A 13,302-nucleotide genomic window follows, 5' to 3' on the forward strand; every position below is an offset into this window, starting at 1 on the left:
ACTTTGCTGTACAGCAGAAATTAACACAACATAAATCAACTATACTTCAATAAACTAAATTTAAAAAAAAGAATCAGAGCTCAGATGTGTAGATTTGTCCATTTACATATTTTTTTGAATTTTAGTTTAGTTTATTTTTTTATACAGCAGGTTTTTATTAGTTATCTATTTTATACATATACGTGTATACATGTCAATCCCAATCTCCCAGTTCATCCCACCACCACACTACCATCTTCCCCCCATTTCCCCCCCTTGGTGTCCATATGTTTGTTCTCTACATCTGTGTCTCTATTTCTGCCTTGCAAACATTTATTCAGCTAGCATGCAATTAGTGTCTATTCTCTAGAAAAAGGGGATTGGATAGAAAACGAGACAGCTGGCCACAGTCCACTAGGAGGGTATTTAAAGGTCAAGATTAACAACAAAATAATCCCAGTGACAATGTTTTCTGTGATGTGTTGTGTGGGAACCCTTGCTGACCACAGAGGCTGGGGCCCTCGCACCCTCTGAGGAAGAGGAAGTCTGAAAGGCACCCATCCAAGAGGCTGCCCCCTTCGTGGTGTGTTGCTCAGGAGCCTTGTGAGAAGCAGCAGATGCTATGGGAATGAGGTAAGGAGGGGTGGGGTTACCAGCTCCCCAGGGGAGCTTCCAGCAAGGTGGGCTGTTGGCCTGGGTCTCCAGGGAACGCCATCAGGATGCTGAGGAGTGGGGAGCCAGCACTCTGGCCCATAGAACAGCACATGCAGATGTGTTCAGGGAAAAGAGCATTGGGAGTATGGGACCCACTGGAGTCTGGCATGGCCGAAGCAGTGTGAGTGGTGGGGAGGTGAGGGCAAGGGGAGTAGCGGATGCCGCTGGGTCCTGCCCACTGTCAGCAACCCTGGGCTACATCCTGACTCTGCCATGGCTGGGCCGCTGCAGCCCTTGGCCTCAACCTTTCTGGGCCCAAGTTTCTTCATCTACACTTCTGGACTGTTGGATCCAAGAGTTCCTAGGGCTTCCCAGGAGGTACAGAATGTGGTCTATGACCTTCTTTAAGCCCCACAGCAAAGTGACTCCATAATCAGGAAAAGAACAAGTCTCAGCACAAATCCAGCATCATCTAACTTGGTATTATTGCTAATACTGTGCATAGTGGCTCTTAATGCGCAATTATACCTTGAATTAAACCCAAAGGCACTTATAGTGTCTCAGCTGATACAGGCAGCATCTTTCTGGCTCTAACAGTGATAAGCATGACAGGGGAAACTGGATATTTACCCAAATCACTTTGCCATATGTTCATTAATGAAGCGACATTAAGCTCTTGAATATAAAGGGATTCCCCTTTTAATTCATTTATAAAAAAATATATTAATGTCTTTACAGGAGGACAGAAAGACATGATCTACAGTTAATTTCCATTTTGCCATATTAAAAGAGAAGATTCACAAGCTAAATAAGTTATCTTATTCCCTCATGTAAATACATTTACAGAATTATAGCTGAAAATTATGCATTTTATGAAAACCATTGGTTAGTATATAAAACTGCCAGATGTATAACATAGTCACTATTTTTACATAACTACTGTGAATTATGGTACCCCTGTGTTGTTCAATATCAGCTAGGCAGCGAGAAATTTTCCTCAGAATTAAGAACTAGAACAAATTTGTCTGTCCTCATTTAATTGCATATACCTGTAACTAAATGATGTGGGACAAATTCTGAATTTTCTCACTATTTTTTCCATAATAGAAGTTATAATTTTGTCATTCATCAATACCAATGAACTGTACTTGCCAATAAAAATTTAATCTGAACTGGCTCAAACTCTAGACCCAAATTCTAGTTTTCATGATATAGAAAGATAGAAGAAGCAGAAAAACATATCCACAGAGAAATAATCATACAAATCCCAAATGTGGTGTATTCATCAAGACAATTGACCCAGATACATAAAAGTCAGTAAGAAAAAAGCAAAGATATCGGGCTGTTTAGATTAAAAAGAACTAAATGGTATGATTACCATGAAATTCTGGCTTAAAACAAAACAAAAAATCTCTATGATTGAAACAAGTGGGCAAGTGTGGAAATTGTAATATGATTGGGATAGTAAATTGACATTAGATGCTATTAATGAATTATTGAATAATAACAATTATTATAGTTATCATAATAACTATTTCAGATGGGATAATGCCCTGTTGGTTATGCCATATAATGTACTTGTTTTTAAGCGAAGGAAGCTAAAGTTCTCGACAGTGAAGTGTCATTATATTTTGAACTTCTTTTGAACTTGATCCAACTCGTTCAGTAACACGTGCATGTGCATGTATGTATAGTTGTGTGTGGGTTTCTGGAAATAGATAAAATAAAAACAGAAATATTAACAACCGTGGATTCTAGGAGGAGACTGAATGACGGGAATAATGGCTAAAGAGGTAAAAACTACTTTTGCCAAGATTCAGTCTCTGAAAACATTTGAATTATAGCAAGTCTACAAAAAGTTAAAAGTGATTAAAGGATGGGACAAAACTTGGGAATGATTCTAAGAATTTGAAGGGTACAAAGCACGCCCAATAAGTGTTACCTGGCTGACACCTCTGCTGAGTCCCGTGTGCCTCTGAGTTTCCCGTCCTTGGCTACTACACATGTGATTAAACTACATATAAAGGGAAGCCTTCAGTTAGCATGTGCAGACTGTATTTAACCGAATGCAGTGTTTGTCTTGCAAACACTCTCCCCACTGCTAACATCGCCAGGGCCTGGTCTACAGAGGCAGGACCCAGAAAGGTGCACCATGGATCAGAATCTAGCAGATCTGTGGAGTTTGGCAGAAGCCAGAAGACCAAGATATGCATGTCTGTGTATATATATATATAAAGTAATTTTTTATGAAAAATATCTTTATTTTAAACAAGACAGTGAGAAGAGTGGCATGTTTCTTTAGCTTTTTGCAAACCTACTTAGTGCTGAGCTACCTAGAAGACAGCTGGATCCTCACATCTGCTTTTTCATTCCATCTTCTGTGATGAATTGTTTTGGTTCAAGTATATGAAGAAAATCTGGCCTCACAGACACATGTGCCTGGAAAACAGAACTATTTTCATAACGTTTTTGTGGAACTGAGGATATTCTTCTGTGATACTATTGAAACAGAACAAGTAGTACCAGATTCCATATTAGCTTCTTGCAATGTGGAATCTGAGAAAAAAAAAAAAAACACACAAATTTTCATGCTCAGTTACATTAAAACCCACTGGTCTTTTGTGTACTTTGAATAGATGGAATTTTTACCCATTTGTGATAATGTAACATCCCTCATTGATGATTTGGACATTGGTTCACTGAGTTTTGCAGATCTTCTCATTGTTGACACATTTCAGTTAAAAATATCAAAAAAGTCACCTTTATTAATAACACCACCAACCTCATCAGAATAGTCTCTAAATATTGAAAAGTTGTCAAGCTCATGTTTAAAAACTCCCTTTTTATTCTTAGCAACAAATACTGTCAGTTGTTTTCCATGAGGTGTCAGGCTCACTTGATTTGTTTTTGAGAAAATGTCTACAAAATGTCTACCAAAGTGTGAATAATTATAGTTTGTCTGTCAGTTGTTGTTTCAATTAAATATGGTGTTCAGTGAAGAATGCGGCTAATTCAGCTTCCAGCTCAATCACAGAGGTGATTTTCCTCAAAACATTTGCCGTGCTTCAGTGTGAAGCAGAAATGCTTTATGGGGACTTCCTGAGCCATCCCACAGGGTCCCGGAAAGCCAGAGTCTCTCAGGTAGACCAGTCCAGAACAGTGGAAGCAAAGGGCCTCCTGAAAGCACGGCTTCTCTGACTCCATGGGCAGTGGGTTGGGCCAAAGGATTACAGTCTCACATGGCTCTGTGTTTCTCTCTAGAGGGTCATGTCTAAAAGCTTCCAGTATACATTTTTACTAAAAGTATTAAGATTTTTTGCTACACCTTTTAGATGTAGCAAAATTAACATAAAAATTAACATATTCACAAGAACTTGATAGATTAATTCATGAGTTTAATTTTTAAGATTTCTAAGAGCTTACTGTTTGGGATTATTTTATTCCTGGGGTCTTATGTTTGCCCTCTCAGGAATATGAAGTGCTCAAAGAGATTACTAACACAGTATACTCAAAATAAAGTTTGAATACTTAAGATAATTTGCTCAAATAAGTAATTCAGTGGCTCTGATTGTTTTAAGGGGAGTTTTATAAATGCATTTGATTAATTCAATATTCATTTAAAAATTGCTAGATTAATAAATCAAACACTAAGATTTATAAGTTGAATTTAACTATTGAGATGAAGCTAAAGTTATGAAATTTGCTTATTAGTACATTGTATATTACTATAAAACCCAAATAATTACTTTCTGGCCTCTGCATAGACCTAAGCACATCCACACACATGCATACATGCACACACCTCCTTATTTAGATCACAATCATTTGAAAGAATAAAATAATCTGGTAGAGTCTCTAAATAGATAAAGTTTTAAGAAATCAAAGAAAAAGAAAATACCATGAAAACAAAAAATACATTAAAATAAAAAAATTATGTGATTTTAGAAGTAAAAATAAAATAAACAAAATGTATAATCCAATAAATGAGTTAACAACATATTTTGTTTAAGGAAGAGAGAATTAATAAAGTGGAAGATAGAATTAAGGAAATTACCAGGATAGATTAAAGAGATTAAAAGATGGAAAATAGGATGAGAGACTAGGAGAATAACAGAGACTAGTATGACAAGATGCAACTCAGGTAGAAGTTGGAGAAAACAGAAAATAGAGAAAGGCAAGACTCACAAAGTAGTGGTGAACTTTTTGCAGAATTGATGATTGACAATAAGTAAAATCTGTTATAAACAGAATGGATCAAATTAAATCCACTCCTAGACATGACTTAGTGAAACAGTTGAATTCCATAAACAAGGGAAGCCTAAAATCGTCCAAACTAAAAAGAGAGTCTATCTCAAAGGAACTATAGTTAGAATTATAGTCTTAAGACAACTATATCATCTAGAAAAAAAAAAAAGGATAAACCCAATTTATATATAAATACATAGAAAAGAAAATACAGAGCAAAAAATAAAGTAAAAAATCAAAGAATTAATAAAACTCAATCCTGATTTTTTTTTAAAGTTAAAGAAACTTTGACAAAATGTACCAATAAAATAGGAAAGAAAAAATAAAACAACATTAAATCTGAAAATTGTGGCATATCAAATGATATAAGCAATGTGTAAAAATTATGAGACACTTCAAACTAGTTTATGCTGACAAATTTGAAAGCTTAAATATATAATTCTATAAAAATATAATTTATGAAAATTAAGAAAAAAATGTCAGAAAACCAGAATAAACTGGAAACTGTTAAATAAATCAAATCATTAGTAAACTTCTCTCCAATTCCTCAAAATAAGAAAAAGTATGGACTGTTTTACAAATGGGTTTTCCTCAAATATTAAGGAGTGTATTATCTCTGTGTTATATACCCTTTCAGAGAACAAAAGAAGATCTTCATAACTCATTCATAAAATTAATATAGCCTAGAATACTCTGGAAGAATATAAAATAAAAATTCTAGAACAATCTCATTTGTCACCAGAGAGGTAACAGCACAAAATGAAATAGTAGCGAATGTAAAAAAACATACAGCATTACTAATTAGTACTATAGGCATTGGCAAGAATTAATGGAGGTTATTGAATGAAGATTAAGCAAGAAAAAGCATATTGTCTCAGTCCATTCACAATATTATTTGCTATAGTTCAACCAAATTTGGAATAGAAAGGATTTTTCTTAACATTGTTAAGTATTTCTTTCATGAAACTAGAGTATAAAGCCAACAGTATAAACTCATATCAAAAACATTCCTTTTGATGTCAGGATTGCCAGTTATAACTGGTCCTATTCTACTTTGTGCTGAATGTCCTAGCCAAGCAGAAAGCCAAGAAATATTTTATAAGAATTATAAAGGAAGAAGTACAGATGTCTATGTATAAGACTACATACATGCATAGTATACACATATATAAACAGTAATATTATATATATATGAACGGTATTGTGCAACAATAGTAGCTGTGAAATGTAATAGAAAAAAGCAAGATGTCATTTACAGTAGAAATAAAAACTATTGAGCTACTTAGGAAAATGTCCAAAAAAGTGTGTTAATGAAGGACATAAAAGAAGGGACCCCCAAATGAAAACTCTACCATGCTTATTTATGGAAATGAAGGCTGTTAATTATTCCCTAACTGGTCTCTAAATGCAATACATTTCTAATCTATAAATTTTATGCAATTCAATAAAATTACATGGAAATTGACAAGTTGATCATTATAGTCCTATGGAAAATTAAAGCAACAAGGTAAGCCAAGAGAATTGAAGAAACATTCCAATGCAATCAGAATTCAAAAGTAAAACTATAGTATTAAAGATCGGATATTTGTGTATGGACATAGAAATAAGTTTGTGACAAAGAAATAGTTTTGTGACAAACTAGAGAGGCTCAAAAGTCCATGAGTATGTGAACTTTTAGAGTATGAAACGATGAAATAAAAATGAATGAAAGAAATGGAATATTAAAAAAAGCACTTTGGCATAGTCTATATGTGAAGATAAAGTCGATCCTTAGATCACACCAAGTTATAAATTAGTCCCAGATGGATTAAAGACATAATTAAAATGCAAAAGTACAAAACTTTCAGAAGACAACTTGGAAAATATCTATCCAACACCAGCATAGGGAGACACTTCTTAAGTAGGTCTTAAAAGACAAAAATGTACTCTCAAATCAACTGTATATTTTGAGACTACAGTAACATTAAAACCTTTCTGTTACAAAGACCCCTTTAATAATAATGACAACAAATATTTATATAGTGTTTATTAAACATATGGTTTTGTTCTTATCACTGTGTATATATCAACCCATCTAATCCCCAAAATATCTATTAGGTAGATAATATTGTTATCATAAATTTTCCAATGGTGGTATTGAGGCATAGCAGATGATGAAATTTCTTCAAGATCAAAGAGCTAGTAATATTAAATGGTGAAACAAAGACTTGGAACTATTACTTAAATGAATAAAGAACACACCACACAATAGGTCAACTAAGAGAACAGTTTCCAGAATATACTAAAATCCCAACAAATTAATAAGAAAAATTTGAAACACGAGTAAGTAGGCAAAGGTATAGTTTTGTTGTCATGTGATTGATGGAAACATGCATCAGAAACAGAGGGTGTAATATCTCATTAGAAAAGGAATAGGAACTCCCATTTGGCATTGAATAGAAGTGGGGCAGGTAGTGTACTTCCAGCCAAGGAATGTGTTCCCAGGTCTACAAGGGCAAAGCTCTTCACAGGGACAAACAACTACTGATAATTAACCAGAATTATATAAGGATTCTGCTGGAATTCAGACACTTGACTTTGCCATTCTCAGGGAGAGTTTTGTGCTCTCCTGCTCATTGGCCTCTCCCTAAACACTTTGGAGAAGTTGGCTACAGCTCTACTGGCTCGTGGGTTTATGCATTTGGAGAAACAAAAACAAAAATAGAATAAACAAGAGTATATTCATATGCGTTTACTGAAAACAGGATGAGTGATCGATTGTCTCTGCCTTAATATCCCAGGAAACACTGATCTCCGGGTTTGCTCAGGTCCCTTTACTGCAGACAAGAGAAGGCAATTCACAAAAGGAGAAACATGAGATCCCAATAAACCTATAGGTACATGGCTAAATTTGTCTTAAATGAGAAGTATAAATTAAAACTGCAGTGCGATGACACTGGCAAAAATTAAGGAGTATGATGATGCCATATGTGGGAGAGGATTATGAGAAATAGAAGGAAATGGGGAATCTACATCGTTTGTGGGAGTAGCTATTGACCCAACCACTTTGAAACACTGGACAATACTTAGTGTATGTGAAGATGCTCACACCCAAATATGCATTCCAAACATGTATTCTAAGTCAGACAGAGGAAGACAAACACAGTATGATGTCATTGATATGTGTAATAAAAAAAAAAAAAACTCATAAGAACAGAGTGTTGGCTGCGGGGGGCTGGGGTTTGGGGAAAAGGGGAGATATTGGTCAAAGGATGCAAACTTCTTGTTATGAGTAAGTTATGGGGATCTAATGCACATGGGATTATAGATAACTGTATACGTGAAAGTTGCTAAGTGAGTACATCTTAAATGTTCTCAACACAAAAAAGAAATGATAATTATGTGACATGATGTAGGTGTTAGCTAATTCTAAAGTGCTAATCATGTTGCAATATACAAATGTATGAAATCAACAGGTTGTACACTTTAAACTTACACAATGTTATATGACAATGGTATCTCAACAAAACTGGAAAAAATGTAAATGTATATATATATAATTTACATATATTTTATTCAGAGAATATATATATATAGAGAGAAATATGCTCACAAGACCACATGTACAAGAATATTTAATGCAGCATCATTTGTTATAATGAAAAACGAAAATGACTTAAGATCTTGTGACCTTCACTTAGATAAAAATGTTTTAGATATGACATCAAAAGCCCAATCCATAAAATTAAAAAAAATGACAAGTTAAACTTTATAAAGTTTAAAAGAACTTTCATTCTTCAAAAAAATACATTTAAAGAGAATGAAAACACAACTACAGGCTGAGTAAAATGCTTGTAAATCATGTCTAATAAAATTTTTTATAATAAGTATGAACCCCAAAACTCAATAATGAGAAACAAAAAGCCCAATTTAAAAATGAGAAAACTATGTGAACAAACACATTACCAAAGAAAACGTACAGCTGGCAAATAAGCACATTAAAAGATCAGTTGTCATTAGGGAAATGCAAAATGAAACCACAGTGAGATACCACTACACACCCATTGGAACAAACCTTATAAACTTACAAAGTTTTAGTGCAGATTTGGATGAACATAAACATACATATGCTGCTGGTAGGAACATAAAATGTTAAAATAACTTTCAAAAACAGTTCGGGTTTCTTAAAAAGTTAAACACACTCCTCCTGTATGATCTAAGCACCCCGTTCCTAGGTATTTACCTTACAGAAATGAAAGCATGGGCCCCCCCAGCACACACGCACACACACACACACACACACACACACACACAATGTTTCTAACAGCTTTCTTAGTATTAGCCAACAACTAAAACAACTCAAATATTCATTGAGGTGAATGGATAAACTATGGTATATCCATACAATGAATACTACCCAGCAATAAAATAGAGTGAACTGTTTATACATGCTACCACATGGCCAGTTATCAAAATAATTATTCAGAGTGAAAACGGCCAGAGAAAAAAAATAAGTATTGTATGATTCATATTGCATAAATTTCTATAAAATGCAAACAAGATAGAAAGCACGTCAGTGGTTGACGGAGGCAGAGGGACAAGAAAGGGTGGAAGGAAGGGATTGCGATGAAACTTTGGGCATCGATGATTAATGCATTATCTTGACGCTGGTGATGGTTTCACGGGTAAGAATTTATATGTCAAACATAAAATTGAACACTTTATGTGCAGCTAATTTTATGTCAAGTATACCTCAATCAAGCTATCTAACAACAACAACAAAAAAGTCCTATTAAGACCATCACATCAATGGGCTTACTGTCCATTTCAGCTTCCATATATAAACATATATGTGTTTTTAATTCCCTCCACTATGCATGTCTGCAGGAGGCTGCTGAATCAGTGTTTTGGGCTTGACTGTGCTCTTTATTTTCTGCTGGTCCAGTGAAACCTGCCAGGGAGGAGTGTCTCCATACGCACAGCAGATACTGTGACAGGTGACAGCTGATACCTGACGTGAAGATGGAATGAGTCTCGGGCACCTGCACATTGTATGTGGGCAAGTCTCCTCGGAGTAATGTGCTGATTATATATAATTGTGCGTGTGTGTGTGTGTGTGTGTGTGTGTGATCACTTAACAAAGGGAGGGTGCAGGCAATGATACAGTGACTTCAACCTCCAGAGGAAATCTAGGGCAGCATTTCTGAGAGTAGATATGTGGTTACAAAGCATGTCTCCTATAGAAATATGCAGAAGACAGAAAACGCTGCTGTGGAAGGTATTTGCTCCATTATTTAAGTGTCTTTTAAAAATCAAATCCCCTTCATATTTTTATGTGTGTTTCTAACTTGGAAAGAAGCTCGGTGCCCTCTTCTTAGGTACGGCCTGCCACACGATTCAATCTTCTCACCTCTTTCCAGCCCAGCTGACGGCACTCAGCAATAGCACTGCAGCGTCTGGAACTTTCTTGCTTGTAAATGCCGGCTCCTTCCGTGCATTGTTTCTGGATGTTGTGGTGAGGCCCGAGTGACCCTGTTCTGGTTCAACAGGGCAGGCACTGAGACTCACGGGGAAGGAAAGCATCCTACCTGTGAGTGTTTTCACCTCCCCTGACCACTGCTCCATGGAGCTGAGCATCATGGCAGACTGTTCGTGAGGGGGGCTGCTTAAACTTTTCGAGTTCAGTGTCCTCGCATCTAAAGCGTGGCTGTTTGTGCCACAGGATTGCTGCCTGCTTAGTGAGATCTCATGTGTCTGTGGAAACGGTCCGTCCGGCACCCAGGGAATTTCAAGCTCTCCAGAAGTGTTAGTTGCCTGCTCAATCATCAGCCTTACCATCTGACTGCTAGATCAGAAGGTATTCATTTAGCAGTAATTAAGGGGAAAAGCTGATTTTTATCGGTTGCAATTGTTAAGGAAGATTTGATTCACGGGCAGCTGCCTCCTCTAACTAACGATGAAAATGTTGTCTTATACTGCCCCCCTCCGGCTGATTCTGGGACGCCGTCTGCAGACCAGCCATCGCAACCGGATTCACTCCTACTTTCATCCCCCAGGGATGACTGTGAAATTCAGGGAGCTCACAGAGGAGGAGAAAAATGATTTCTCTTAAAGACTTGATGGTTCTTAAAGTCTTTGGTCCGAAGCTTTAAAACAGGCAAAATAAGGAAATGAAATGTTTTCTGTGTTTATGTATGTGTTATTATCAGATACATTTCAGAAGATTTTTAATTAAACTCCTGAGTAGTGATGAGCTAACCAGGTACTTTTTAAATTCTATGCATCAAGAAAAGTAAAGGTAAATCAATGTGTTTCAAGGAAACAGCAAATCACAGGAGTATTTGAGGGTTAGTACTTCTTCAGTTACAGTGGGTAAAGTAGCACTAAAGAACCTGCATTGGTAATTTTCATTTTATTTAGTTCCACTTTCTCCATTGAAATACAGGAATATCATGCCACTCGAAGGAAAATTAAAAAAGAAAAGATACACTAGGAAGAAACCTTTCGAAATATTCTGAAACACCTAATAGAACCAAAGAAATTGCTCTCTAATAAGCCATGGAAAATGTTGCAATTATTACCCACTGAACCACATAAATTCTTTCAAGTTACGTTTTAACTGTAGAGTTTCATTTCCATTCACTTGCAATATCGAAGGGAAACAATCCCAGTATAATGTTTAGTTCAAACTGAAGGAGAAAAAAATATTTTCCTTGATTCAGCTGCCTTATATTACTGCTTTGGTGAAAGATTCTAGCTTAAACATAATCTGTGGATGCTTTGTCCTAAAATATGAGTTTAGAAAACCCTAAACCTTGTTTCTATATTTGTATTTAAGAAAGCTGCATCTCAGAGGAGTTACGTGTGGTCTCCAGTCAGATTATACAGCAGGTTAGTGATGGAACTGAAGTAGGAGATAATTTCTCTTGAACTTAGTCGAGTGGTCTTTTCCCCTTCACTGAATGTTACTATTCATGTGGTCATATGCATGAGCATATTATAACTTGTACTAAAAACAAGACACCTACTTTATAATACCTTTTGGAGAAAATCGATCCTCTGTTGGAGTCAAAAGCAAATAAAAGAATTTGGATTATAAAATCTAGTTTTATACTGGTCCTTCTGTTTTCATCACCACACAAATGATATTTTTCTAAAATCTTTGAAAATCCCATGGATTTCTTGTCTCTGTCTGATAGATTTCAAAGTCCTGGCACTTAGTGGTTTAGTACAGTGTCCACAAAAGGAATTCCATGTAACCACAAGAAAATCAGAATCGTGTACAGTACGATGAATCATTAATTGATTCTTCTCTTCATGATGATAGCAATATCTGTTTATTAGAATTTTTTCAGTAGACAAAATATTTAAAAGTGTAAAAAATAAAATAAAAGCAATCTCTAATTCTGTTACTGAGTGTACCCAAGCAAACCATAATTGCAATTTTTGCATACTTCCCTGCATCTTTCTGTCTCTCTCTCTTGCTCATGTTACTTTTCCAATAGTAAATGAGATAAGCTCACCATAACTACACCTGCATATTTTATTTCAGAGTTTTTCCTCCCAAGAGCAAGAGAGAGTTTCTCTGGGAACGGGGTGTGTGTGTGTGTGTGTGTGTGTGTGTGTGTTCAGGGGTGGGCTCAGGCTCCTGCAATCAGTATTTACTGGTGTCTTCAACAATAGACTCCTTCCATTTTACTTTTGAGTTTGCATGACATTTTATATAAATAGTGAACTTGTTAATCCTCGATCTATTTTTTTCTGCAAATATTGACATGGACTTTCTTTTTTGATTATGGTGTCCTTTTTGAGGTTCAAAAATTGCATAGACAAATCTATCAAAATATTTTCCTTTTTTTTTTTTTTGCTTTTGCTTTTAGCAGTTTCCTCCTGACATTGGTATCTATGGATATTCATTCATCTGGTCTTTGTAGTTCATTAATAGTTTTATTAAATATATGTTCTAACTGAAATTAATTGTGGAGTATTATAAAAAATAAATCATCTAAATTGAGTTTTTCTCAGAAGTTAACCTGTTTTTTCCAATGCAATTTGTTAGAAAACCGATAAACAAATATAAAAAAATCAATTTAAAAGTGTTAAATAGGTTAGAAAATATACATTTTTTGTTTTGTTCCATGAATTTCTTCTGGTCGATGCATTGCCATTTCTTATATCAATTACATACTGTCTGATCACTACAATAATACCAGGAGTTTTAATTGTTATTTTTAAAGTGTTGGTTTTCTTATTGTTTATTTAATAGATGCCTTGTATAATCCCATTTGAATGGACACTGATAAAAAGGGTGCTAAAGTTTAAAAATTAAAGAATTGTGTTTTATCTGTGTAATATTTTGAGGCATAGATTTTAATATTTTATACCATGTCATGTCTTTTTATCTAAGCTATATTTAGCCTTCAGAGAAGATTTGAAATTTTCTTT

Source organism: Globicephala melas, chromosome 3, assembly GCF_963455315.2.
Source record: "Globicephala melas chromosome 3, mGloMel1.2, whole genome shotgun sequence".
In the NCBI taxonomy this organism is placed as follows: domain Eukaryota; kingdom Metazoa; phylum Chordata; class Mammalia; order Artiodactyla; family Delphinidae; genus Globicephala; species Globicephala melas.